This window comes from Saimiri boliviensis, chromosome 4 (genome assembly GCF_048565385.1).
Source record: "Saimiri boliviensis isolate mSaiBol1 chromosome 4, mSaiBol1.pri, whole genome shotgun sequence".
Classification (NCBI taxonomy): Eukaryota; Metazoa; Chordata; class Mammalia; order Primates; family Cebidae; genus Saimiri; species Saimiri boliviensis.
In genome coordinates, this window is record NC_133452.1 from 77,362,581 (window position 1) to 77,387,536 (window position 24,956).

The window sequence follows — 24,956 nt, forward strand, 5'->3', positions numbered from 1 at the left end:
TTTTTCCACATTTCTTTCATAGGTCCACTTTTTCAACTTCATTATTATGTGTTTGCTATTTTAATTCCAACTACTCAAAGAATGTATGTTTCCCTTAGGTGTCACTCCAAAGCATAATCTATTGCACTTCTAAACCACGGAACATAGTAATTCTTTAACCAGATGGCTTTTAGTAACTGAAATGAGATCCCAGGAGTAAAATTCCTGACATTCAAGATCCGTTTCCTTCTCAAACTTACGATATAATAAGATATGAAAGTATGATTAAAGTAAATGCAATTGTGAGAAAATGATTTTTTTAAGTAGTGAGAAATTCCCTATAAAATAAATTCTCACAGGAATCCCTAAACTCAAAATAAGAATTACTGGTTTACAAAGAACTCTTCTATCTATGCTTAAGTGAAAAATGGTGCTATGTTAAAAAATGCAAATGCTTGTTAGTTAAATTTGTCATCATATGTTGCTGCTTTGTATGCACCATCTGTTTTTTTTTTTTTTTTTTTTTTTTCCTACTTTGAATTAAGTTCGGGGTGAACAAAATTTAAATGTGGCTAAGTTTGACAGACTGCTTCCCCTTAAGTTGTCTTTGTTTTTTATGGTGCTTTCCAATTTAATAGTGAGTAGATATCCTTACTCATATTTAAAGAACTAATTTTAAAGAAGAATAAAGGATTTATTCACCCTTAATATTTGATCTAAAGAAACCTTTTATATGGTGGATAAAGATGACTACATTTAATAAGAGTTCCCTTAGGTGTCAATTATTTTAAATCCAGATTTTACTTGTTTCTAGAAGAATGTAGTGGTTATTTAGACCATGAGCACCTTTAAAGAGATCAAAGGCCTTTAGAAGACTAATGTATGAAGTAGAAATAAACTTTTCTTTTTCAATGGTTCTGAGAAGATCCTTTTCAAATCAAAGGCAGCAGAGCCTACTACTGGCATAGTTGTTCAAACTTTTCTCTAGTCAAATAATTGGATGTTGCTTGGAGCTAAACTTTTACAGTATAAAAGCAATGTCTAAATATATAAATAATAGAAATTTTCAACCAGTTTTTAAAGCCTAGTGATTTATTGCAATAGAGTGTTGGGATCTGTTTAAAGATCAACATTAGAATGATATCATCAAAAAAATGTCATTTCGGAGACATATTTTTAGGAATCTATAGCTCTTCTAAACAACTAAGAGTAGTTGTGAGATAAATCAGACAAGTTCCTGGAATGTTCCATGGAAGGAAATCTTAAATGAAGCTTCAGAAGATATGCCATCCTCTCTTCATTGAAAGGACTATGTTTTACAAATGGAGTGATGAATGTGAATTTAATCAACAAATATGTATTCTTTCTTAGTATTCCATCAAGAAAAATGGCACAAGAATTTATCTTAGCTTTGGCTTTGAAAACAGGGTATCTTTGTTTCTTATGGTGGCTGTAAAATTTACTACAAACTAGGTAGCTTAAAACAGCAGAAATTATTTGCTCATATTTAGTGATGCTAAAAGTCTGAAATTAATATAACTGAGCCAAAACTAAGGGATCAACAGAACTGTGTTGCCTTCAGAGGCTTTAAGGGAGAATTTATTCTTTGCTTCCTTCAACTTCTGGTGGCTTCTAGTGTTCCTTGTCTTGTGGTTGCATCACTTTAAACTTTGCCTCAGTGGTCACATTGCCTTCTCCTCTACTGTCTATTTTATACCTCCCTCTACTTTCATTTTATAAGGATATGTATATTTCCTTTAGGGGCAGCTCTATAATCCATGAGAATCTCCTCAACTCAAAATCCTTAATCACATTTGGAAATTCCTTTCTCAAATAAGATTGCATTTATAAATTCCAGGAGTTATGATGTGAATATCTTTGGGGAACCATTTTCAGTCTCTGACAGAGAACTAAAATACATATCCTAAGAATTCATAATTATAAACTGAAAAAGAAGTGCACCAAAAAATCAAGTTATAAATGAAAGTTTTTAGAAAAAAAAAAATACACACACACACACAGTAAAACCAGGCTCATAAAGATTTCAGTATAGTAAAATCCCTCAAAATGTTTTCAAAATAGTGTAAATTTCTACTTAAAGATATTGGTGACTGGATCTCAAGACAAATATTGTAGGCTAGTTACAATGATGCAATCCAATAATTCTATTTGTTTTGTAATAGCACAAACCCACACTTTTCATTACAGACTTTTTAACACTACTCATATTTTTATGATTGGACCTTATTCAATTAGAATTTCTGGATACAGAATAAAATAAATATGCTTAATATGGCTAAAAAAAGTTAAAAGCAGAATCGGTTATGGGAAAAGAGAAACTATAAAAATAAAGTTAATATTTTTAAAGTCATAGAAATTTTTAAAATAACATGTAATCTTCGCATTTTAAAAGTAAATGGAGAGGTTTAGCAGCAAATTAGTCTACCATCACCATAGCTAACCCTTAAGGAAGATTGACTATATGCCAGACACAATTCTGAAAACTTTACATTGATTTTTAAAAAATTAATGCTTATATCAACCTATTAAGTATGTATGTATGTATTATTATTGTCATTTGACATATAAATAAGTGAGACGAGAGATTAAGAAGCTTGCTTAAATTATATAAGTACTAGGTCAGGGGTGCCCAATGTTTTGGCTTCCCTGAACCACACTGAAAAAAGAATTGTCTTTGGCCACACATGAAATAGACTAACATTAATAATAGCTGAGAAAGGAAAGGAAAGGGAAAGGGAAAAAAGAAAAAAGGGAAAAAAGAAAAAGGAAAAGGAAAAGGAAAGGAAGAAAAAGAAAGAAGGAAAGAAGGACAGAAGAAAGGAAAGAGAAAGAAAGAGAGAGAGAGAGAGAGAGAGACAGACAGACAGACACCGACCCCCAAATATCTCAGGATATTTTAAGAAAGTTTATGAATTTGTGTTGGGCTACATTCATAGCTGTCCTGTGCCACATGTGGTCTGCGGGCTGCAGGTTAGAGAAGCTTATACTACTTAATGGAATGAGAATCAAAATCTCAGTGGTCTGTGTACAAAGGCCACTCTTCACTAGAATATTCTACTGACTTTGATTAGCACAGCTAAAGAGGTTGCTCCGGAAGAGGCAGGCAATCCAGAATAATAATAGTGTAGAAACAAGGAGGAAATTATGAAAAAGAGATGAGAAACAAAAGATAAAGTACGATGGTACAACATATATCTAATTGGATTTCAATAAGGAGAGACTAGAAAAAATGCAGAAAAAGTAATCTTCAAACAGACATGTCTTGAGAATTTCACCAAAATGGATGAAAGATATGAGTCCATAGATTCAGGAGTCATAATCAGTGGGAAACGGAACAAACAGAAGAGACCTTTACATACACACATACTCATAAAATGCTGAAGACCAAAGAAAACAATCCTTCAAGGGTAACAATGAAATAGAGACATATTCAGACGAAAAGGAACATAAAGTGATTAAACACTGTAAAATTCCAGTAGAAAACGTTGCAGAGGTTTTTATAAAGGGAGATACAAAAAAATATCATTCTGGAAATCTATTTATTTATTTATTTATTTATTTATTTTATTTTATTTTTTGAGATGTAGTCTTGCTCCATCACCAGGCTGGAGTGCAGTAGCAAGATCTCGGCTCATTGCAACCTCTGCCTCCCAGATTCAAGAGATTCTCCTGCCTCAGCCTCCAGAGTACCTGGGAATACAGGTGCCCACCACCACACCCAGCTAATTTTTGTATTTTTAGTAGAGATGGAGTTTTACCATGTTGGCCAAGATGGCCTTGATCTCTAGACTTCGTGATCTGCCCACCTCAGCCTCTGAAAGTGCTGGGATTAAAGACATGAGCCACAGAACAGCCTAGAAATCAATTTAAGAACCAAGTTACACCCATATGGAAGAACAAAATACTTATTATGGAGTTTCCAAAGAAGAAAATATTGTAGGTACATAATATAGGGCAAAGAGAAATCTAGAGAGATAAATCTGGCTATGACTTTGGGGACTACTTTTCATTCAAAGTAGTTACAGATACCAAAAGTGATGACTGAAAGCTAAGCAACTGAACAAAATTTTTTCATAGATACATAAAGTTGGAGGGGGAAATTTTGAACTTTTAGAATAGAAAAGAAAAAGAAAAGACCTTGGTACACTAGGACTTTTAGTTGGACCCAAAACCATTGTGCTCTAGTAACAGAAAGAATACTCTCACCACAGCAGGCAGACTTCTGCTGCCTTGTTCACTGAAAACCTCTGCATTCTTCACCAATGCTGACCTCAACTAAAAAGCTAAATATAGCCTGTGTCATTGACTCTCACCAGAGATGGATCTGCTGCACCCTACCCAGTTGACATCCTTGCACCCACCAATAGGTAAAAGACTTTCCCCACCAAAATAATTACACGAATGCTGGAAAGGCTAACTGCTCCCTTTAATGCACAAGCAACACAAGCCTACAAGTACACACACACACAATGAAGAAAACATGACACCACCAAAGGAACACAGTAATTTTGAAATAACCAAACCTAAATAAATTGATATTTTTGGGATTAGCTTGAAAAAGAATTCAAAATTATTATTTTAAAGTTCAGTGAAATATAAGAGCAATGGATAGACAATTAAACCAAAAATCAGAGAAACAACACATGAACCAAGTGAGAAGTACAAAAGAGATAAAATCTGTGATATTGTAAAGTATATATTTGGTCTTCCTCTCTGTCTCCCGGTTTAAGGTCAATATTCATGATGAACATAGATGTAAAAATTCTCACTTAAATGGTAGAAAACTGACTTTAACAGCACATTAAAAAATCTACATACCATGACAAAGTGGGATTTATTCCTGGGATGCAGGAATGTTTCAACACACGTAAATCAATCAATGTGATACAACACATTACAAAATAAAAGAGAAAACGCATGATCACCTCAAGAGACACAGGAAATATGTGACAAAATTCACTATCCATTCATGACTAAAACTCTCAACAAAATTGGCACATAAAGAACTTACTTAAATACAATTAAGGCCATACATGAAAACCCCACAGCTAACATTATAATCAATGAAGAACCACTGAAAGCTTTCCCTCTAAGATTCAACACAAGGTAAAGGTGCTCACTTTTGCCATTTTCTTCCATAACAGCACTAGAAGTCCTATCCAGAATAATTAGACAAGAAAAATAATAAAAATAAAAAATAAAAGGCATCCAAATCTGGAAAAGAAAAAAAAAAGAAGTAAAATTATCTCTCTTTGGAGATGAAATGATGACATACATAGAAAAGTCTACATTCATAACAAAAATCTGTTAGAAATAATAAACACATTCAATAAAATTACAAAATACAAAATCAACATACAAAAATACATCACATTTCTGTAAACAAACAACAAACTATCTTAAAAGGAAATCAAGAAAATTTCATTAATAATAGCAACAAAAATAATAAAATACTAATGAAAAACAACATAAGAGGGGAGAGATTGTATGCTGAAAATTATACAACAACTTTAAAATGACATAAACAGACATCCTATGATATAGAGAAAGCAATATTTAAATTTATATGTAAAAGACCTTGAATAGCCAAAGCAATATTGAGCAAGAAAAAAAAATCTAAAGGCATCACATTCCCTGGTTTCAAAATGTATTACAAAGCTACAGTGCTCAAAATAATACAATACTGGCAAAAAACAAACATATAGGCCAATGGGACAGAATAGAACCCAGAAATAAATCCACACATCTGTGGTAGACTGATCTTGAACAAAAGTGATAAGAAAACACCATGAGGAAAGAATAGTTGATGAAGAATGAATGATGTTGAGGAAACTAGACATTTACATACAGAAGAATAAAATTGGAGCCTTATCTTATACCATATATAAAAATCAACTCAAAATGGATTAAAGACTTAAACATATGTTCTAAAACCATAAAATAACTAGAAAAAAAAATAGAAAATACTTATTGACATTGGTTTTGATAATGATCTTTTGCATATGACCCCAAAAGCATATGTAACAAAAGTAAAAATACACAAATGGGATTACATCAGACTAAAAAGCTTCTGCACAAGAAGGGAAACAGCAGAGTGAAAATGAAACTCTCAATAAATTAGGTATTGACGGAACGTATCTCAAAACAATAAAAGCTATTTACGACAAATCAACAGCCAATATCATACTGAATGAGCAAAAACTGGAAGCATTCCCTCTGAAATCTGGCACTAGACAAGGATGCCCTCTCTCACCACTCCCATTCAATATAGTACTGGAAGTTCTAGACAGAGCAATCAGGCAAGGAAAAGAAATAAAGGGTATTCAAATTGGAAAGGAGGAAATCAAATTGTCCCTATTTGCAGATGAAATGATTGTATATCTAGAAGACCCCATCATCTCCTGAAACTGATAAACAACTTCAGCAAAGTCTCAGGATACAAAATCAACGTGCAAAAATCACAAGCATTCCTATACACCAGTAACAGACTTAAAGAGAGCCAAATCAAGAACGAACTGCCATTCACAATTGCTACAAAGAGAATAAAATACCTAGGAATACAACTAACAAGGAACGTAAAGGACCTCTTCAAGGAGAACTACAAGCCATTGCTCAACGAAATAAGAGAGGACACAAACAGATGGAGAAACATTCCATGTTCATGGTTAGGAGGAATCAACATCGTGAAAATGGCCATACTACCCAAAGTGATTTACAGATTCAATGCTATTCCCATCAAGCTACCAATGACCTTCTTCACAGAACTGGAAAAAAACACCTTAAACTTCATATGGAACCAAAAGAGAGCCCGCATAGCCAAGTCAATTCTAAGCAAAAAGAACAAAGCAGGAGGCATCACACTACCGGACTTCCAACTATACTACAAGGTTACAGTAATCAAAACAGCATGGTACTGGTACCAAAACAGAGATATAGACCAATGGAACAGAACAGAGCCCTCAGAGGAAATACAACATACCCACAACCATCTGATCTTTGACAAACCTGACAAAAACAAGCAATGGAGAAAGGATTCCCTGTTTAATAAATGGTGTTGGGAAAACTGGCTAGCCATGTGCAGAAAGCAGAAACAGGACCCCTTCCTGACATCTTACACCAAAATTAACTCCAGATGGATTAAAGACTTAAACATAAGACCTAACACCATAAAAACCCTAGAAGAAAACCTAGGTAAAACTATTCAGGACACAGGCATAGGCAAGCACTTCATGACTAAAACAGCAAAAGCATTGGCAACAAAAGCCAAAATAGACAAATGGTATCTAATTAAACTCCAGAGCTTCCGTACGGCAAAAGAAACAGTCAGTGGAGTGAATCGGCAACCAACAGAATGTGAAAAAATTTTTGCAGTCTACCCATCTGACAAGGGGCTGATATCCAGAATCTACAAAGAACTAAAACAGATCTACAAGAGAAAAACAAACAAGCCCATTCAAAAATGGGCAAAGGATATGAACAGATACTTTTCAAAAGAAGACATATATGAGGCCAACAAACATATGAAAAAATGCTCATCATCACTGGTCATTAGAGAAATGCAAATCAAAACCACATTGAGATGCCATCTCATGCCAGTTAGAATGACAATCATAAAACATATGGAGACAACAGATGCTGGAGAGGATGCGGAGAAATAGGAACACTTTTACACTGTTGGGGGGAATGTAAATTAATTCAACCACTGTGGAAGACAGTGTGGCGATTCCTCAAGGACCTAAAAATAGAAATTCCATTTGACCTAGCAATTCCATTATTGGATATATATCCAAAGGATTATAAATCATTCTATTATAAAGACACATGCACACATATGTTTATTTCAGCACTGTTTACAATAGCAAAGACCTGGAACCAATCCAAATGCCCATCAATGATAGACTGGACAAGGAAAATGTGGCACATACGTACCATGGAATACTATGCAGCCATAAAAAACGATGAGTTCAAGTCCTTTGTAGGAACATGGATGAATCTAGAAACCATCATTCTCAGCACTCTGACACAAGAACAGAAAAACAAACACTGCATGTTCTCACTTAGAGGTGGGTGTTGAACAATGAGAACACATGGACACAGGGAGGGGAGCATCATACACTGGGGTCAGTTGAGGGCACTAGGGGAGGGACAGTGGGGGGTAGGAGGGTTGGGAAGGGATAACATGGGGAGAAATGCCAGATATAGGTGATGGGGGGAGGGAGGCAGCAAACCACATTGCCATCTATGTACCTATGCAACCATCCTGCATGATCTGCACATGTATGCCAGAACCTAAAGTACAATAAAAAAAAAAAAAATGTCACCCTATAGAATGGAAGAAAATGTTTGCAAACCATATATCTGAAAAGGGGATAATATCTAAAGGAAATCAGCAACTCAATAGCAACACAACCAAATAACACAATTTTAAAATAGGAAAAATATCTGAATAGGCATTCATCTAAGGAAGACATATAAATGGCTAATAATGTAATATATGGAAATTTGCTCAAAATAACTATCAGCAGGGAAATGCAAGTCAAAATCACAATGAGACATTACCTTACGCTGTTACAATGGCTATATCAAAATTACAAAAGATGACAAGTGTTGGTAAGGATGTGGGTAAAAGGGATTCCTTGTACACTGTTGGTGGGGATGTAAATTGGCACAGTCCTTATAGAAAACAGTGCAGAGAGCCCTGAAAAAGTCATAAATAAACTGCTTTATTTTTAGCAATCCCACTTCTTGGTATATAGTCAAAGAAAATAAAATCAGTATCGTGGAAAGATAGCTGCATTCCTTTGCTCATTTCAATATTATTCACAATAACCAAGACGTGGAACCAACCTAATTGTCTGTGGATGGGTCAATCAATAAAGGAAATGTTATATGCACAAATACAGCAGAATATTATTCAGCCTTAAAGGAGGAAATCTGTGACAACATGGATGAATTTGGAAGACATTATGCTAAGTGAGGTAAGTTGAATGTACAAAGAAAAATACTGTATGATTTCATTTGCCTGAGGAATCTAAAAATGTCAATGTCATAGAAACAGAGGCTGTAATAGTGGTTATCAGGGTGTGAGGAAAAGAATATATGGGGAGATGTTGGTAAAGGGATACAAAATTTCAGTTATGCAAAGTAACTGAGTCTTGGAGATCTAATGTTCAACACTGTGACTATAGTTAACAATATTTTAATGTATGCTTGAAATTTGCTAAGATGATAGACCTTACATATTCTTAAATATTCTTACCACATACAAAAAATAGTAACTATGTGAGTGTATCAGTCCATTTTCACACTGCTAATAAAGACAAACCCTGAGACCAGGTAATTTTTAAAGAAAAAGAGGTTGCTTGTTTGTTTCACTCTTGTTGCCCAGGCTGGAGTGCAGTGGCTCAATCTTGACTCACTGCAACCTCTGCCTCCCAGGTTTAAGCAATTCTCCCGCCTCAGCCTCATGAGTAGCTGGGATTACAGGTGTGTACCACCACACCTGGCTAATTTTTTTGTATTTTTAGTAGAGACAGTGTTTCACCATGTTGGTCAGGTAAGTCTCAAACTCCTAACCTAAGGTCACCTGGCTGCCTCGACCTCCAAAAGTGCAAGAATTACTGGCATGAGCCACCATACCCAGCCAGAAAAAGGTTTAATGAACCTCATGGTTCCATGTGGCTGGGGAGGCCTCACAATCATGGTGGAAGGAAAGGAGGAGCAAGTCACATATTACATGGCAGTAGGGAAGAGAGAGCTTGTGCAGGAGGACTCCTCTTTATAAAACCATCAGATCTCAGAAGACTTATTTACCATCTTGAGAACAACACAGGAAAGACTCGCCCCCATGATTCAATTACCTCCCACTGGGCCCCTCCCACAACATGTAGGAATTGTGGAAGCTACAATTCAATATGAGATTTGAGTGGGGGCACAGCCAAACCATATCAGTGAAGTGATGGATATATTAGTTAGCTTGATTGTGGTAAATATTTTGCAGTGCGTACCTATATCAAATTATCAAGTTGTATAACTTCAATATAATTTTTAACTGTTAACTATGCTGCAATAAAGTAGGAAAAAAATAAAAATACACCTATTCAAACAGAAAATCATGCATATATCCTTAGCATCATAAAATATCTATTCTTTAGATATACATGCAGCAAACAAGCATTTGGAAAAAGCTCAACATCAACTTATTAGAGAAACGCAAATCAAAACCACAATGAGATACTATCATACATCAGACAGAATGGCTATTAATAAAAAGTCAAAACTTAACAGGTACTCACGTGGTTGCACAGATAAAGGATTATATACTGTTGGTGGAAATACAAATTAGTTCAGACACTATCAAAAGAGGCTGGAGATTTTTCAAAGAGCTTAACACAGAATTACCATTCAACCCAGAAATCCCATTGCTAAGTATATGCCCTAAGGAATAAAAATTGTTCTAACATAAAGACACAAGCATGTGTATGCTTATTGCAGCACTTTCACAATAGTAAAGACATGGACTCAACCTAAATGCCCAAGAATGATAGACTGGATAGAAAAAAATGTGGAACATACACACTATGGAATACCACGTAGCCATAAAAAGGAACAAGATCATGTCCTTTGTAGGACGTGGAGGGGGCTGGGGGCCATTATCCTAAGCAAACTAACACAGAAACAGAAAATCAAATACAGCATGTTCTCACTTCCAGGGTGTCTAATTCCAATGTAAGAATAGCTACCTCTGCTAGCTTTTGGTGTCCATTTGCATCAAATGTCTTTTTCCATCCCTTTACCGTAAGTTTATCTAAGTCCTTATATGTTAGGGTAAATCTCTTGAAGGCAGCACATACTTGGTTGGTAAATTCTTATCCATTCTGCAATTCTATATCTTTAAGTGGAGCATTTAAGCTGTTTACATTCAACATTACTACTGACGTGTAAGGTACAATTCCACTCATTGTGCTATTTGTTTCCTGTATATCCTGGATTTTTGTTTAGTTTGTTTAAAATTGTATTTTTGTTTTGTAGATCCTGTGAGAATTATTCTTTAAAAAGGTTCTATTTTGATGTGTTTTTAGGATTTGTTTCATGATTTAGGGCTCCTTTTAGTGGTTCTTGTAGTTCTGGCTTAGTAGTGGCAAATTCTCTGTGTTTGTCTGAAAAAGACTATATTTTCTTCACTTATGAAGCTTAGTTTCACAGGGTGCAAAATTCTTAGCTGAAAATTGTTTTGTTTGAGGAGGTTGAAGTAAGGCACAATTGCTTCTAGCTTGTAGGGTTTCTGCTGAGAAATCTGCTGTTAATCTGATAGGTTTTCCTTTATAGGTTACCTGGTGTTTTTGTCTCACAGCTCTTAAGATTCTTTTCTTCATCTTGACTTTAGATAACCTGATGACAATGTGCCTAGGTGATGATCTTTTTGTAATGAATTTGCCAGGTGTTCTTTGAGCTTCTTATATTCGGATATCTAGTTCTCTAGCAAGACTAAGGAAGTTTTCCTCGATTATTCCTCCAAATATATGTTCTAAAATTTTAGAGTTCTCTTCCTCCTCATAAATGCTGATGATTCTTAGGTTTGATCGTTTAACGCAATCCCAGACTTCTTGGAGACTTTGTTCATATTTTCTTATTCCTTTTTGTCTTTGTTGGGTGGGTTAATTCAAATATCTTGTCTTCGAGCTCTGAAGTTTTTTCTTCTGCTTGTTTGATTCTATTGATGAGACTTTCCAGAGCATTTAGCATTTCTATAAGTGCAAATATTGTTTCCTGAAGTTGTTATTGTTTTTTTCTTTATGCTATTTTATTGAATATTTCTCCCTTTACTTCTTGTATCATTTTTTAAATTTCCTTATACTGGGTTTCACCTTTCTCTGGTGCCTCCCTGATTAACTTAATAACTAACCTTCTGAGTTCTTTTTCAGGTAGATCAGAGATTATTTCCTCTTGGTTTGGATCCATTTGGCTGGAGAGGTAGTGTGATTTTTAGGGAAGTGTTCAAGAACCTTGTTTTGTCATACTACCAGAGTTGGTTTTCTGGTTTCTTCTCATTTGGGTAGGCTATTTCAAAGGGAAGGGTTAGGGCTGAAGGCTGCTGTTCAGTTCCTTTTGTCTCACTAGGTGTTCCCCTGATGTAGTACTCTTCCCCCTTTTCCTAGGGATGTTGATTCTTGAGAGCTGGGCTGTAGTGATTGTTATCTCTGTTCAGGATCTAGCCACCAAACAAGTCTACAAGGCTGAGTTGGTGCTGGGGGTTGCCTGCACAGAGTTGGTGCTACCCACCTCCCAGCTGCAAAATAAGTAGGGATTTCCTTCTTCCCCTTGCCTGTGGAGTCTGCACACTGGAGTCACACCCTTTCCAGATTTCTGGCCAGGAGATTTCTCAGTTGGTTCAAATTGTTACAAAGTTTGGCTGGAGGGTTCCTTCTTTCTGTGGCCTTTTCCCAGTGCCTCCAATAGCCCTCCTCAAAGAACCCTGTCAGGCGAGGCAGAAATGGCTTGGTAGGGGACTCAGTGAGCCCACAGGGATTCTCCTACTGCTTCCTCCACACCAGTGTTTCGCTCGGCTCTCTAAATTGACTGAGCTCAAGGTAAGGCCAGAATCTTCTCTAATAATCTAGACGTTCAGGTTCCCAAGTTGGGGGTGTGTGTGTTCAGAGGCAATCTCCATTTCTCACTTCCACAGTTTGGGCACTCACAGCATTTGGGGTGTGTCCCAGGCACTACAGGAGCTAGTTGCTTCCTTCAGAGGGTCTATGGGTTCTCTTGGCTTTTCTCATCTATTCCTGAAGTTGTTCTGGAGCAAAAGTTTACACACTGTCTGTTCATCCAAGTGGGAGCTTCAATCTAGCCCTGCTTCCCGTGTCTCCACAACATTTTACATTGTTCAGAAACAGGAAAAGCCAGTGCAGTCAGACAAATGATAACAATTAGAGGTATAAAAATTCTAGATGGTATAAATGTATATGTAGTAAACCCCAGATTTTTATTAAAAATGATCAAAAACAGGCCAGGCGCGGTGGCTCAAGCCTGTAATCCCAGCTCTTTGGGAGGCCGAGGCGGGTGGATCACGAGGTCAAGAGATCGAGACCATCCTGGTCAACATGGTGAAACCCCGTCTCTACTAAAAATACAAAAAATTAGCTGGGCATGGTGGCACGTGCCTATAATCCCAGCTACTCAGGAGGCTGAGGCAAGAGAATTGCCTGAACCCAGGAGGTGGAGGTTGCAGTGAGCCGAGATCACGCCATTGCACTCCAGTCTGGGTAAGAAAAGTGAAACTCCATCTCAAAAAAAAAAACAAAATGATCAAAAACAGTAACAAAATTCAGAAAATTAGTATGCTAGTGGCATACAACTACAAGAAACCAAGAGTCTTTGTATACAAAACAGTAACAAGTTGGAAAACATGAGTGAATGGTAAACATCATTTACAAAAATAGCAAAAGATACTTAATACAATTAGCAGTAATAATTCTAAAGTTTTATAAAGAAAATATTTAGCATTCTTTGAAAACAGGAAAGCAAACCTAAGTCTTGAATAAAGTGCTTGAGTAAGATAACTCAATACCATAAAAATTATTCACAATTTAGTACATAAATTATCACAATCCAAACAGATCTCTTAATTTCAAAAGTATAAAGATGGATTTTAAAGTTCATATTAAGTATATATAAATCTAAAATAACTTCAAAGAAAAGTATACATATAGGTATAATGACAAAATATGTATAGGTTTATAAACTTTAAACTGTAAAATTTTAAAATGCCACTGAAGGAAATCAAACATGTAAATAAACAAAAAGCTATATGACTGTCATGAATTTGAAGACTCAACATAGTGAAAATGTCCAAATTAATCTGTAAGTTTAATAGAGTTCCTACAGAAATTCCAGCAAGTTTTATGGGAGACATAGACAAGCTAATTCCAAAATTTATATGCAAAGATACACATCCTAGAATAGCTAAAGCAGCCTTTAAAGAAGACGAAAACGATAGGAATGACTGTAACCATTATTAAAGCCTACTCTATAGCATAGCAATCAAGACAATGTGGTATTGAAAAGGGGATAGACACATACATCAATGGAATAGAATAGAAAGGACAGAAATAGTCCTACACAAATATGTCCAACTGATTTTTGACAATGGTGCAAAACCAATTCATCGAAAAAAGAATAGCCTTTTCAACTAATGGTACTGGAGCAATTGGACATTCATAGGGGAAAAAACGGACCTCAACTTAGACCTCACATGTTATACAAAAATTAACTCACAGACTTAAAGTTAAAACATAAAACTTCAAAACGTATTTGTAAAAGTAGAATATATTTGGAATCTAGACATAGACAAGTAGTTCTTAAACTTACCAAAAGCTTGATGCATTAAAAAAAAATTGACAAATTAGACCTCAAATTTTAAAACTTTTGCTTTGTGAAATACCTTGTGAAGGATGAAAAGACAAGCTGCAGATTGGGAGAAAATATATGCAAATTGCATATCTGTCAAAGGTCTAGTATCTAGAATAATAAAGAACTCTCAGAATTCAACAGTCTAAAATAAACAATTCAAGTAGAATATGGACAAAAGATATTAATAGATGTTTTGTCAAAGAGGATATACAGATGGTAAATAACACATGAAGAGATTTTCATCATTATACATTGGAGAAGTGCAAATTAAAATCACAGTAAGATATCAATACGTATCCATCAGAATGCTAAAATAAGAAAAATTGTGACATCAACTGATGGCAAAGATGTAAAGAAACTGGAGCGTTTATGTACTGCTGGTGGGAATTCAAAATGGTACAGACAGTCTGAGAAACAGTTTGGAAGTTTCTTAAAAAATTAAATTTGCAACTACTATACATCCCAGAAACAGAAACTTTTGACATTTATTCCAAGTAAATGAAAACCTGTGCTTACACAAAAACGTGCAAAGAAATGCTTATAGAACCTTTGTGCATAAGACAAAAACTGAAAACAAAGCTGAAGTCCTCCAATAGCTGACTTGGAGAAACTAAAGTACATTCATACTATTAAATACTACTCAGTAACAAAAAGAAGCAAATTATTGATATGTGTGATGACTTAGATGAATCTTTGGGTGATTAGGTTGGATAAAATAAAAGTCAACTCCAAAAGGATTCATGCTGTATGATTTCATCTATGTAAAATTCTCATATTGCAAAATTATGGAAATACAAAATATGACAGTGGTTACAAGGGATTAAAGTCTGGCTAGGGGAGGGAGGTAGTTGTAGCTATAAAAGAGACAACACCAGGACTACTTCTAGTCATGGAACTATTATGCATTTGACTGTATCAATGTTAATATCCTGGTTGTGGTATATTTCAGTGGTCCCCAACCTTTTTGGCACCAGAGACTGATTTTGTAGAAGAAAATTTTTCAACTGTGGTGGTGTGGGGGACAGCTTTGGGATGAAACTGTTGCACCTTAGATCATCAGACATTAGAATCTCCTAAGTAACTGCAACCTAGATCCCTCGAATATACAGTTCACAATAGGGCTCATGCTCCTATGAGAATCTAATGCTGCTGCTGATTTGACAGGAGGTGGAGCTCAAGTGGTAATGCTCATTTGAACACTGCTCACCTCCTGCTGCATGGCCCACTTCCTGACAGGCTGTAGACAAGTACTGGTTTATTGCCCTGGGGTTGGGGACCCCTGATATATTATATTACAGTTCTGCAAGATATTACAATTAAGGAAAACTGAGTAAAGTGTACATAGACACTCTTATTTCTTAAACTTTTATCTAAATCTACGATTATCTCCAAAAATAGTTTAATTTAAAAATAGAAAAACAGGTATGTAAATAAATAAAATGGACAAATATAAAGAAAAACGAGGAAAATTTTACCCAAAAGATCAGTGAGAGGAAAATAGCTCTTCCAGGTATTAAAACATATAATAAAACTCCTATAATAAAAACAGTGTGGTCCACATGCATAAGTAAGCTGATAGACCAATGAAATAGAAGATAAATTCAAGAAATAGGTGTAAGTACATACTGAAATTTATTTTATAATTAAGATGATATTTTAAATCTCTCAGGGAATAATAGGTTTAAGAAAGAAACATATTTAAATGAGCACTGGATAGCCAGTTGGAAAACAAACTCACATGGTACATCAGAACATATTCCAGTTGGATCAGAAATCTAAACACAAAGGCCAAAAACCAAAAACAAATATAAAGCAGACAAGGAATCAAGCAAACAGCCATAAATACTATTTAAAAATGCAGGTGACTTTTCTAACTTGGGTCTGGAGAAATCTATTTAAATATGACTTTATGTATATCAGACTAAAATTAAAAATTTGTTTCAAAAGAGGACCCAAAGTAAAAGACAAGTCTATGACACCTTGTTTAAGGATGTATAACAAAGAAATAGCCTAATACACAACAATAATAAGACAAAAATAGAAAAATAAGTAAAAGCTATGGATATGTTTTACACATAAGATAAACATTAGAACACATAGAATATCATGTTTTCAGGAAAATGCAAATTTAGACAATAATTAAGTACCATAATACAACCATATTAGAATGAGCTAAGGAAAAGTTTGAAAAGTCTAATATCAAGTCTTGGTGAGAAAACAGAGTAATAGGAAGTCTTATTCACTGCTCATGGAAGTATAAATTTATACAAAAACTTTATGAGATTGGACACATATTTTAATCACCAATAATTCTCCTTCTAAGGCTTACAGAATCTCTTTCAAGTGTGCATCAGAAGCCTCATATGAGGATGGTTAGAAGCACTTAGTATTTATGAGTGTGGCCTTTTTAACTAGACTTATCTGGTTTCAAACTCTACCTTCAACATATAGTAGGTCTAAACCAGGGGAACATTTTACTAAAGCTTGCTTTGCTTTGGTTTCTTTGAATTTACAATAAGAATAACAGTGGTGAATTGTGCTTTCCATTTGGGTTTTCTCCAAGTTTGGTGACTGTTAGAACGTAGAAGGTCCCTAAGCAACACATAGCAATGGATCATGGTACTTTTTTAATCTCAGTCAATAGGTGAAAATGTCTGGACTTAAAGTAAGTAGTCTAGCCTAGTGCTTGGGCACATAGAATTTTGATTTGGAAGCTCCAGTTTTAAATCTCTGCTATACCACTTATCAATGTATGACTTTTAAGAGATTTATCTAGACATCTCTGATTCTTAGGTTTTTCATAGCATAGTACCTCATGTTGTATAAGTGCTCACATATTTATTGAATGCATAAACAAATTAATGAATAGTTGACTAAATGAACACAAGGTATTTTATATCATAGATTAGAATATTAACTGATGATTATTAAAATTATGATGATATAAACATGAAGTCAGGAAAATGGTGAAATGTATACACACAGGTGTGTGTGTGTGTGTGCGCGTGTGTGTGTAGCAGCAAAACAAATGCAGATGCTTCAGAACTTACTATGGGACTATGTCTTGCTAAAGCCATTGTGAGTTGAAAATATTGTAAGTCAAAAACTCATTTAATACACTTAACCTATTGAGCATCACAGCTTAGCCTAGCCTACCTTAAATATGCTCAGAACACTTACATCAACTTACAGTTGGGAAAAGTTACCTAACACAAAGCCTGTTTTATAATAAAATGTTAAATTCTTATGCAATTTACTGAATACTCTAAAAGAAAAATAGTTGTATGGGTACTCGAAGCGTGGTTGCTACTGAATGCGTATCACTTTTGTACCATCATAAAGTTGAAAAATCCTAAATTGAACCATGGTAAGTTGCGGACTGTTTGTATATTTGCTGAGACTACTTGAATTTCTCTTAGAGATTTATTTCTTTTTCTCTTTTATTCAATAGAGTAAACTTGCAGTGACACAAAGAACAACTCAACATTTTTGCACTCCCTGATTCAAATAGGATTACCCTTCCTCCTTCCTTGCCCATATAAATGACAGACTCCCAAATTTCCACTTTCCTTCATTGAAGATATAACTATTGACTAGGAGAAGAAATAGTTATCTGCTTCTCTATTTGTTTGCTCTTCCCCTTCCTCCTGTTGGGAACTTCAAGGACAGGACAAGGAACAGTAAATTAAAGAAACATGAGCCAAAATCCACTTATTTAGTTCATGCTATTGTTTCTTTTATTTTGCCTATTGATACCATCCGTCATGGTAGATGTCCAAATGTTAGCTTTTTAACAGCCTATATCTATGGTTTATTGAGAACCTGCTTCCCCACTCACATACAGAGACTCTAGACTGGACAGTTTCTGTAGCGAAGTGGTCTCCAGCTGATCACGTGGAATGTACCATTTAGCTTATGCTTTCTCATGTCCTACCCTCTCTTGGTAGAGATAACTTCATGGCACTTCAAGCTTAGCTACCTCTGTTGCATCTACTGGGACTCAGGAAACTTAAATTTTCTTGGAAATTCCAAAAGTAGAAGTGCAGTCAACACCTTGCAGCTCTTTTCTTCTCTTATCCATCATCAGCTTTCCCAGTCAAACTCCTGTCTTTAACATCTTTGACAAGAATTGGATACCAGGCATTTTGTTCATGTCCCACCTCAAATTTTGAGGGATAAAACTAAAGATCTTCCTTTTCTCACTGTATCATGGTCAGATGACACTGAATGAGCCTAAGAGCTCAGCAAACTTGTAGCTGGGGAACATGAGCCACTTACTCCTTCTTTCTGTGTGTCTTTGAAACTCTCTCAGTTGGCTTAAAGGGAGATGCTTAAAACCCAACCACTCTGCCAAGAAGACAGAGGTGATACATCCAGCACTCTCTTCTCAGTAAAAAATTTTTCTTCCCATGAGTTTCCCAATGCAATCTAGTTTTCCGCTAATACATATTGGGTAGAGAATGAGGGTCTGGGGAACTTACGTGGACCCGTCTGGCTTTCTGTAGCCATACTAACGGTGGGCGTGTAGAAGTTCCTTGTCTGTTCTTGTTAGAATACAAAGGTACTTACTGTTTGCTATGTTCAGTTTGCGGGCTACAATAGGAAAAATTCCATTTCATGATATATTATTTTCACTTTCTTGTTGAATGAAAGCAGAATGCAGAAAAAATTAAAACCAGAGGCCTGAAAGGGGTTGTGAGCAGAAGAGTCATAAATATACATAATGTTCTCTACAGTAACTGGGTTTCAAATAGAGGCACTATGAGCTCTGTAAGGGGCATGGCAGAAATGGAATAGTGAAGCTGGAGCCAATAGTGAAGCTGCCTTATAGACTTAAGAATGAGACTATAAGGCAGGTACCATGCCTGTGATTTACCTTTAATTTGCTGATTGTAGTAAGGTGCTGAGCACATAGAGTAGATTCAATGTATTTTTGTTAAATGAATGAAATACAGAATGAGTCAATGTTCCTAAATAAATGCTTTAATTGCCCTTTAGTAGATGTTAGCAGCTTGGCTTCAAGAGTCATTGATACATGACTGTGAACTGTGGCTGCCTCAGACTCTAACGTTGAACAAATAATTTCACATCTCTGTTTCTTAGATTTTTCAACTGTAGACACAAGATACTAATTATATTCTAGTCACTAAGCCAGGTGCTGTAGATAAAAAGATGAAAATGATCCAGTCCTTATTCTCAGAATCTTTCTGGCTAATGGAAATAAAAGATAAGGAATCTAAAAATTACAATGGATTTATGTGTGGCATTGTTTTGTTAAGCATCCAGTGTCATGGTTGCAGAGAGACTATTTAACAGCTATAAGGAGGTTAGAGTACAAACTTACTGTTAATGAACCAAGAGGTAGACAAGCGACAAAAATGTAGTCTATTAAGAGGAGTCTGCATATTCAAAAACTTGGAGGTGTGTCCCGGTGGTGTGGTTATCAAGCTACAAGTAGTTTTGTAGAGGAACGTGAGATGCATATGGTGGATGGGTAGAGTACGTGACATTTACTAGCTTAGACTGGTATTGCTCGCTAACAAGTGCAGAGTTAGCAGCTCTTGTATCCTCCAGCTGAATCCTGATATAGATTAGCATAAGTATGAAACTTCATCCGCTACCTTAGAAGGGTAGCAGGGGATCAGGGGACCAGTGTAACTTGAGATTCTAGAAAAAGTTCCAGTTTCTGCTCCTATCCCGTTGCAGGCAGACAGTCAGTTTCCACATAACCAAGAATCAAGTGAAGAGACCTTTTGAATACCACAAGACACCCTAAAGGACAAAATGAAGAGAGACATGAGAAACTCAAATTCAAGAAGCCTAAAAGGAGAGAATGGACCAGTTGGTTCAGTAGACTACATGGAATAGAAACAGTAATTTTCTGCTGTACCGCAGGGAGTTGCAACAGAAGAGCAAGCAGTGGGTCTGTGGCAATTGCCTAGAGAAGGGACTGTTGCTGAGGTCAGGGTGTTTCACCTTGGGCATTTTAATGGATGAGATATGAAAGATCTTGGGATGGACATAAGCCACCAATTTATCTGGATGACTCAAGGAAGAAAGGAGTACAATAGAAGACTAGTTAAAAATGTAAATCACCTGACTAGTCATAACCCCCCAAAATGCATATGGTAATGGACCATTTCACTAATATTTTACTTCATCTTGGTCAGAGTTTCAGTGCCAGAAAGACAAATGTATTTGTATAATGTGGGACTTAATTGGATGCCATTGCTATCCTGGAAAGTCATGAATATAGTTTAACTCTTGAAACAAAAGAAAATGCAAGTTAGTGACAGCTATCATGCTGCCCTTCAGTGGTTGGCAAAGCATTCATGAATGTTGAGGCCATGTCAGTGCCAAAGCCTAACTTCTGTGCTTTGGTATTCAACTCTTGAAACAATGACTATATACAGCTATCCTATTAGGATGCATGATCATTCTCCTGTGCACGGCTAGCAGAATATAAACATGTGAAATAACAAGATAAGATCCAAACATGGCAAAACTCCAGACACACATCAGCATCACTGAAATAAAGCCCATTGTGATGTCAGCACAGTTCTCTGAGGACGCTGTCTCCTGAATAAGGGATATTAAAATCCCATAAAGAAATTATACTAAGGGCAGTAACATAATTTTCTTACTGAGCTAATGATATGGCCATTGGCCTTTTCACATGGAAATACAGATAAAGGCTACATGCCTTGGCTCACACCTGTAATTCAAGCACTTTGGGAGGCTGAGGCTGGCAGATCATAAGGTCAGGAAGATGGACACCATCCTGGCTAACAGGGTGAAATTCCCTCTTTACTAAAAAAATTAGCCAGGCTTGGTGATACTTGCCTGTAGTCCCAGCTACTCGGGAGGCTGAGGCAGGAGAATCACTTAAATCTGGGAGGCAGAGCTTGCAATGAGCCAAAATTGCAGCACAGCACTTTAGCCTGGGCGACAGAGATAGATTCCTTGTCTAAATAAAAGGAAAGAAAGAAAGAAATACAGATAGAGCCCCATCCCATGAAATCCAATATTTTCAGACATTATCCTCAATGTGTCTTCTTCAACCACATCATGTGAGTCTATTGAAGCATGTGTGCTATGTTGCTGTATATATTGGATACTATGGGGACTCAGAACACTTATTGAACAGTTATTTCACACAAATTCCTATATTGCTAACTTCACATCATAAGACCATGAGGTTCTATAGAGCAAGTATTACTCTACTTTACTGGGGTAGAAACTATCACTTGGAGATGTCCAATGTAAAACAATAACAAATAAAATTAAGACTTTACCCAAGTTCTTTAACTCTGACCAAGAATTCCTTTGATTTATAAAATGTCACAGAGGTAAAAAAAAAAAAAATATTTTTGTATGAAAGTTAAACCAATAAAATAGTCTGTAATTTTCAGAATTTTATTATGACATTAAAATTTTATTTACAGAAATTTGTTCACAAAATTGGCACAAACCAGCACTAATTTTCCAATAAATGGAAAATGACATTTGAGCAGGACAAGTTATATTAATTAAATGAAGAAATTAAGTTTGATGGATTTTAGTAACAGAGAGAAAAAAATGGCTCCATTATTTCAAAATCACCTTTGAAATGTCAGATTTTTTTTTTATCAGGGATGAAATATCAGCAAGGGTATCCTTTACAATAAACTTCCTTACTGAAAAAATAAAATCCTACTGCTCTGAGGCTCATGCCATCTGATTGTGCCACTCTTTTTCTCCTCCCTTACACAGTCCCCTCATTATTGGTAGTCTGGTTTCTCCCCTTATTTCTCTACAGTCTTCCTCTCTTCTCCAAATGTTGCCATCTTTCTCAGTGATTCAACATCAATGTGGGTTAACCAACTGGTATCTAAGTCTCTCAGTTCCTTGACGTGCTCATCTCTACTGAAAGTCTCTGCATGCCGCCACAGATACACATTGCCTTGAGGGTACAATTAGCTTTGCCATCACCTGAAACTTAAACCTTCATTGAAACCCTGACATCAAGTGACATCAAGGAACACCCTCATGCTCTCTTTGAGCTCACTAGTTCACCATTGGTACAAATCTTCAACTTTTCCAAATTTCTCTGCTCAATCTCTTGCTGACATCAGCTACTTGGCTCCACTTTCTCTGCCCAGTTTAGATTCTAAAATTCATCATTTATATTAAAACATTGGCATAAGGCCTTATTTCCCTTGACATTTTTCTCTTTGATTTTGTACATGCTGGACAAACTCAACCATTTGTTTATGCCTGTACCCATGGACTGGAACAGTGCTAGCACAAACAACCCAACAAATTTGATTGGTTTTGCTTAAAAGTTTTGATCAGGCTGGGTGCAGTGGCTCATGTCAGTAGGCCCAGCAGTTTGGAAGTTGGAGGCAGGCAGATCACTTGAGGCCAGGAGTTCGAGACCAGCATGGCCAACATGGCAAAACCCTCTCTCTACTAAAAATACAAAAGTTAGCTGGGTGTGTTGGCCCACACCTGTAGTCCCAGCAACTTGAGAGACTGCAGCAGGAGAATCACTTGAACCTGGGAGGTGGAGGTTGCAGCCTGGGTGACAAGAGTGAGACTCTGTCTCAAAAAAAAAAAGTTTTGATCAAATACTCCTAAATATTTAACATGTTGATGCTAATTTTTCTTTAATGTAAGCCTGCCTTTCTACTCTTCAACAGGATCATTTTATAGTCTCTTTTTGAACGTTCTGAAATCTGTCTTCTACTTTTTTTTTTTTATGTCTTCTACTTTTTTTTTTTTGATGGCATAACTTCAACAAAAACCAAAGCTACAGTAGAGAAAGTGTCTATTCTTTTTTACATCACCAATACAAAACTAAATCTATCTTTATGAAACCCATCTTCTACATTCTCAATTCTATTATGACCTTTTCATATTCTTTAAACAGAAGGTTAAGTGAGTATTCACTATTTGCCAGAGAACAAGTGCTTCCTTCCCCTTAAGCCCTGGCCCCCGTTATATCTTGTTATCTCAAGAACCTCAATACCATGGGGCCTTTGGTCCCTGTCTTTCCTTCTTTCTTTTTATTTTTTTGGTTGTGGTTTTTTGTTGTTGTTGTTTGTTGGTTTCATTCAACAACCAAAGACTGATCTTTGTAATGCTTCAATGTGCTCAATGTGTTTTCTGAATGCTACATGTTGCACTGAGGGGAAAACAGGAAAAGAAATAAATTAGCTTTTAGCCCATATAATTTTTTGAATCTTTCTAAAGGAAAAACAATCTGAAAAACCAATATCGGAAGTCTTTTGTGATTTAACCTTATGACAAACTAATTTTTGTTGTCTTTTTTTCCAGATTGTTGCTCAGGGCACTAGTGAATGCTGCACTAGTTCTTGGCATATGATCCCTCTTGTAAAAGGCAATCATTGTAGGAAAACTGAGACCAAAGGCTGTTTCGTTCTCCATCTCTCAGCTTTCCAATGTAATGACACTAGGTCTTCTCATCGTCTATTTCTTTTCAGATGCAGTTTCTCCCTTTAACAACTTTCAATATGTAATTTAAAAAATAAACTTTTCCCAGAAAGCCTTGCAATTTCAAGGATTTTTAAATAATTTATTCTTTTATTTCTATAGGTATTTGGGGAACAGGTGGTTTTGATTACATGAATAAGTTCTTTAATCATCATTTCTAAGGTTTTGGTGTACCCATCATCCAAGCAGTCAGTGTACACTATACCCAGTGTGTAGTCTTTTATCTCTCACCTTGTTCCTACCCTTTCTCTGGGTCCCCAAACTCCATTGTATCAACCATCTGCCTTTGCAACCATGTAACTTAGCTCCGACGTATGAGTGAGAACATACGATGTTTGGTTTTCCATTCAAGAGTTACTTCACTTAGAATAATGATCTCCAGTTCCATCCAGATTGCTGTAAATGCCACTATTTCATTCCTTTTTATGGCTGAGTAGTATTCCATAGTATATACATACCACATTTTCTTTATCCACTTGTTGATTGATGAGCATTGGGGCTGGTTCCACATTTTGGCAACTGTAAATTGTGCTGCTGTAAACATGCATGTGTAAGTGTCTTTTTCATATAATGACTTCCTTTCTTCTGGGTAGATATCCAGGAATGGGATTGCTGGATCAAAAAAGTAGATCTACTTTTAATTATTTAAGGCATATCCACAGTTTTCCATAGTGGTTGTACCAGTTCACATTCCCACTAACAGTGTAAACATATTCTTTTTTCACCACATTTACACCAACATCTATCATGTTTTGATTTTTTGAATATAGCCATTCTTGCAGGAGTAAGGTGTTACCTCACTGTGGTTTTGATTTGTATTTCCCTGATTATCAGTGATGTTGAGCACTTTTTCATATATTTATTGGCAATTTGTATATCTTTTTTTGAGGGTTATCTATTCAGTCCTGAGCTCACTTTTTGATGGGATTGTTTGTTTTTTTTTCTTGCCGATTTAAGTTCCTTGTAGATACTGGAAATTACTCCTTCATTAAATATACAGATTGTAAAGATTTTCTTCCACTCTGGGGGTTGTCCGTTTACTCTGCTGA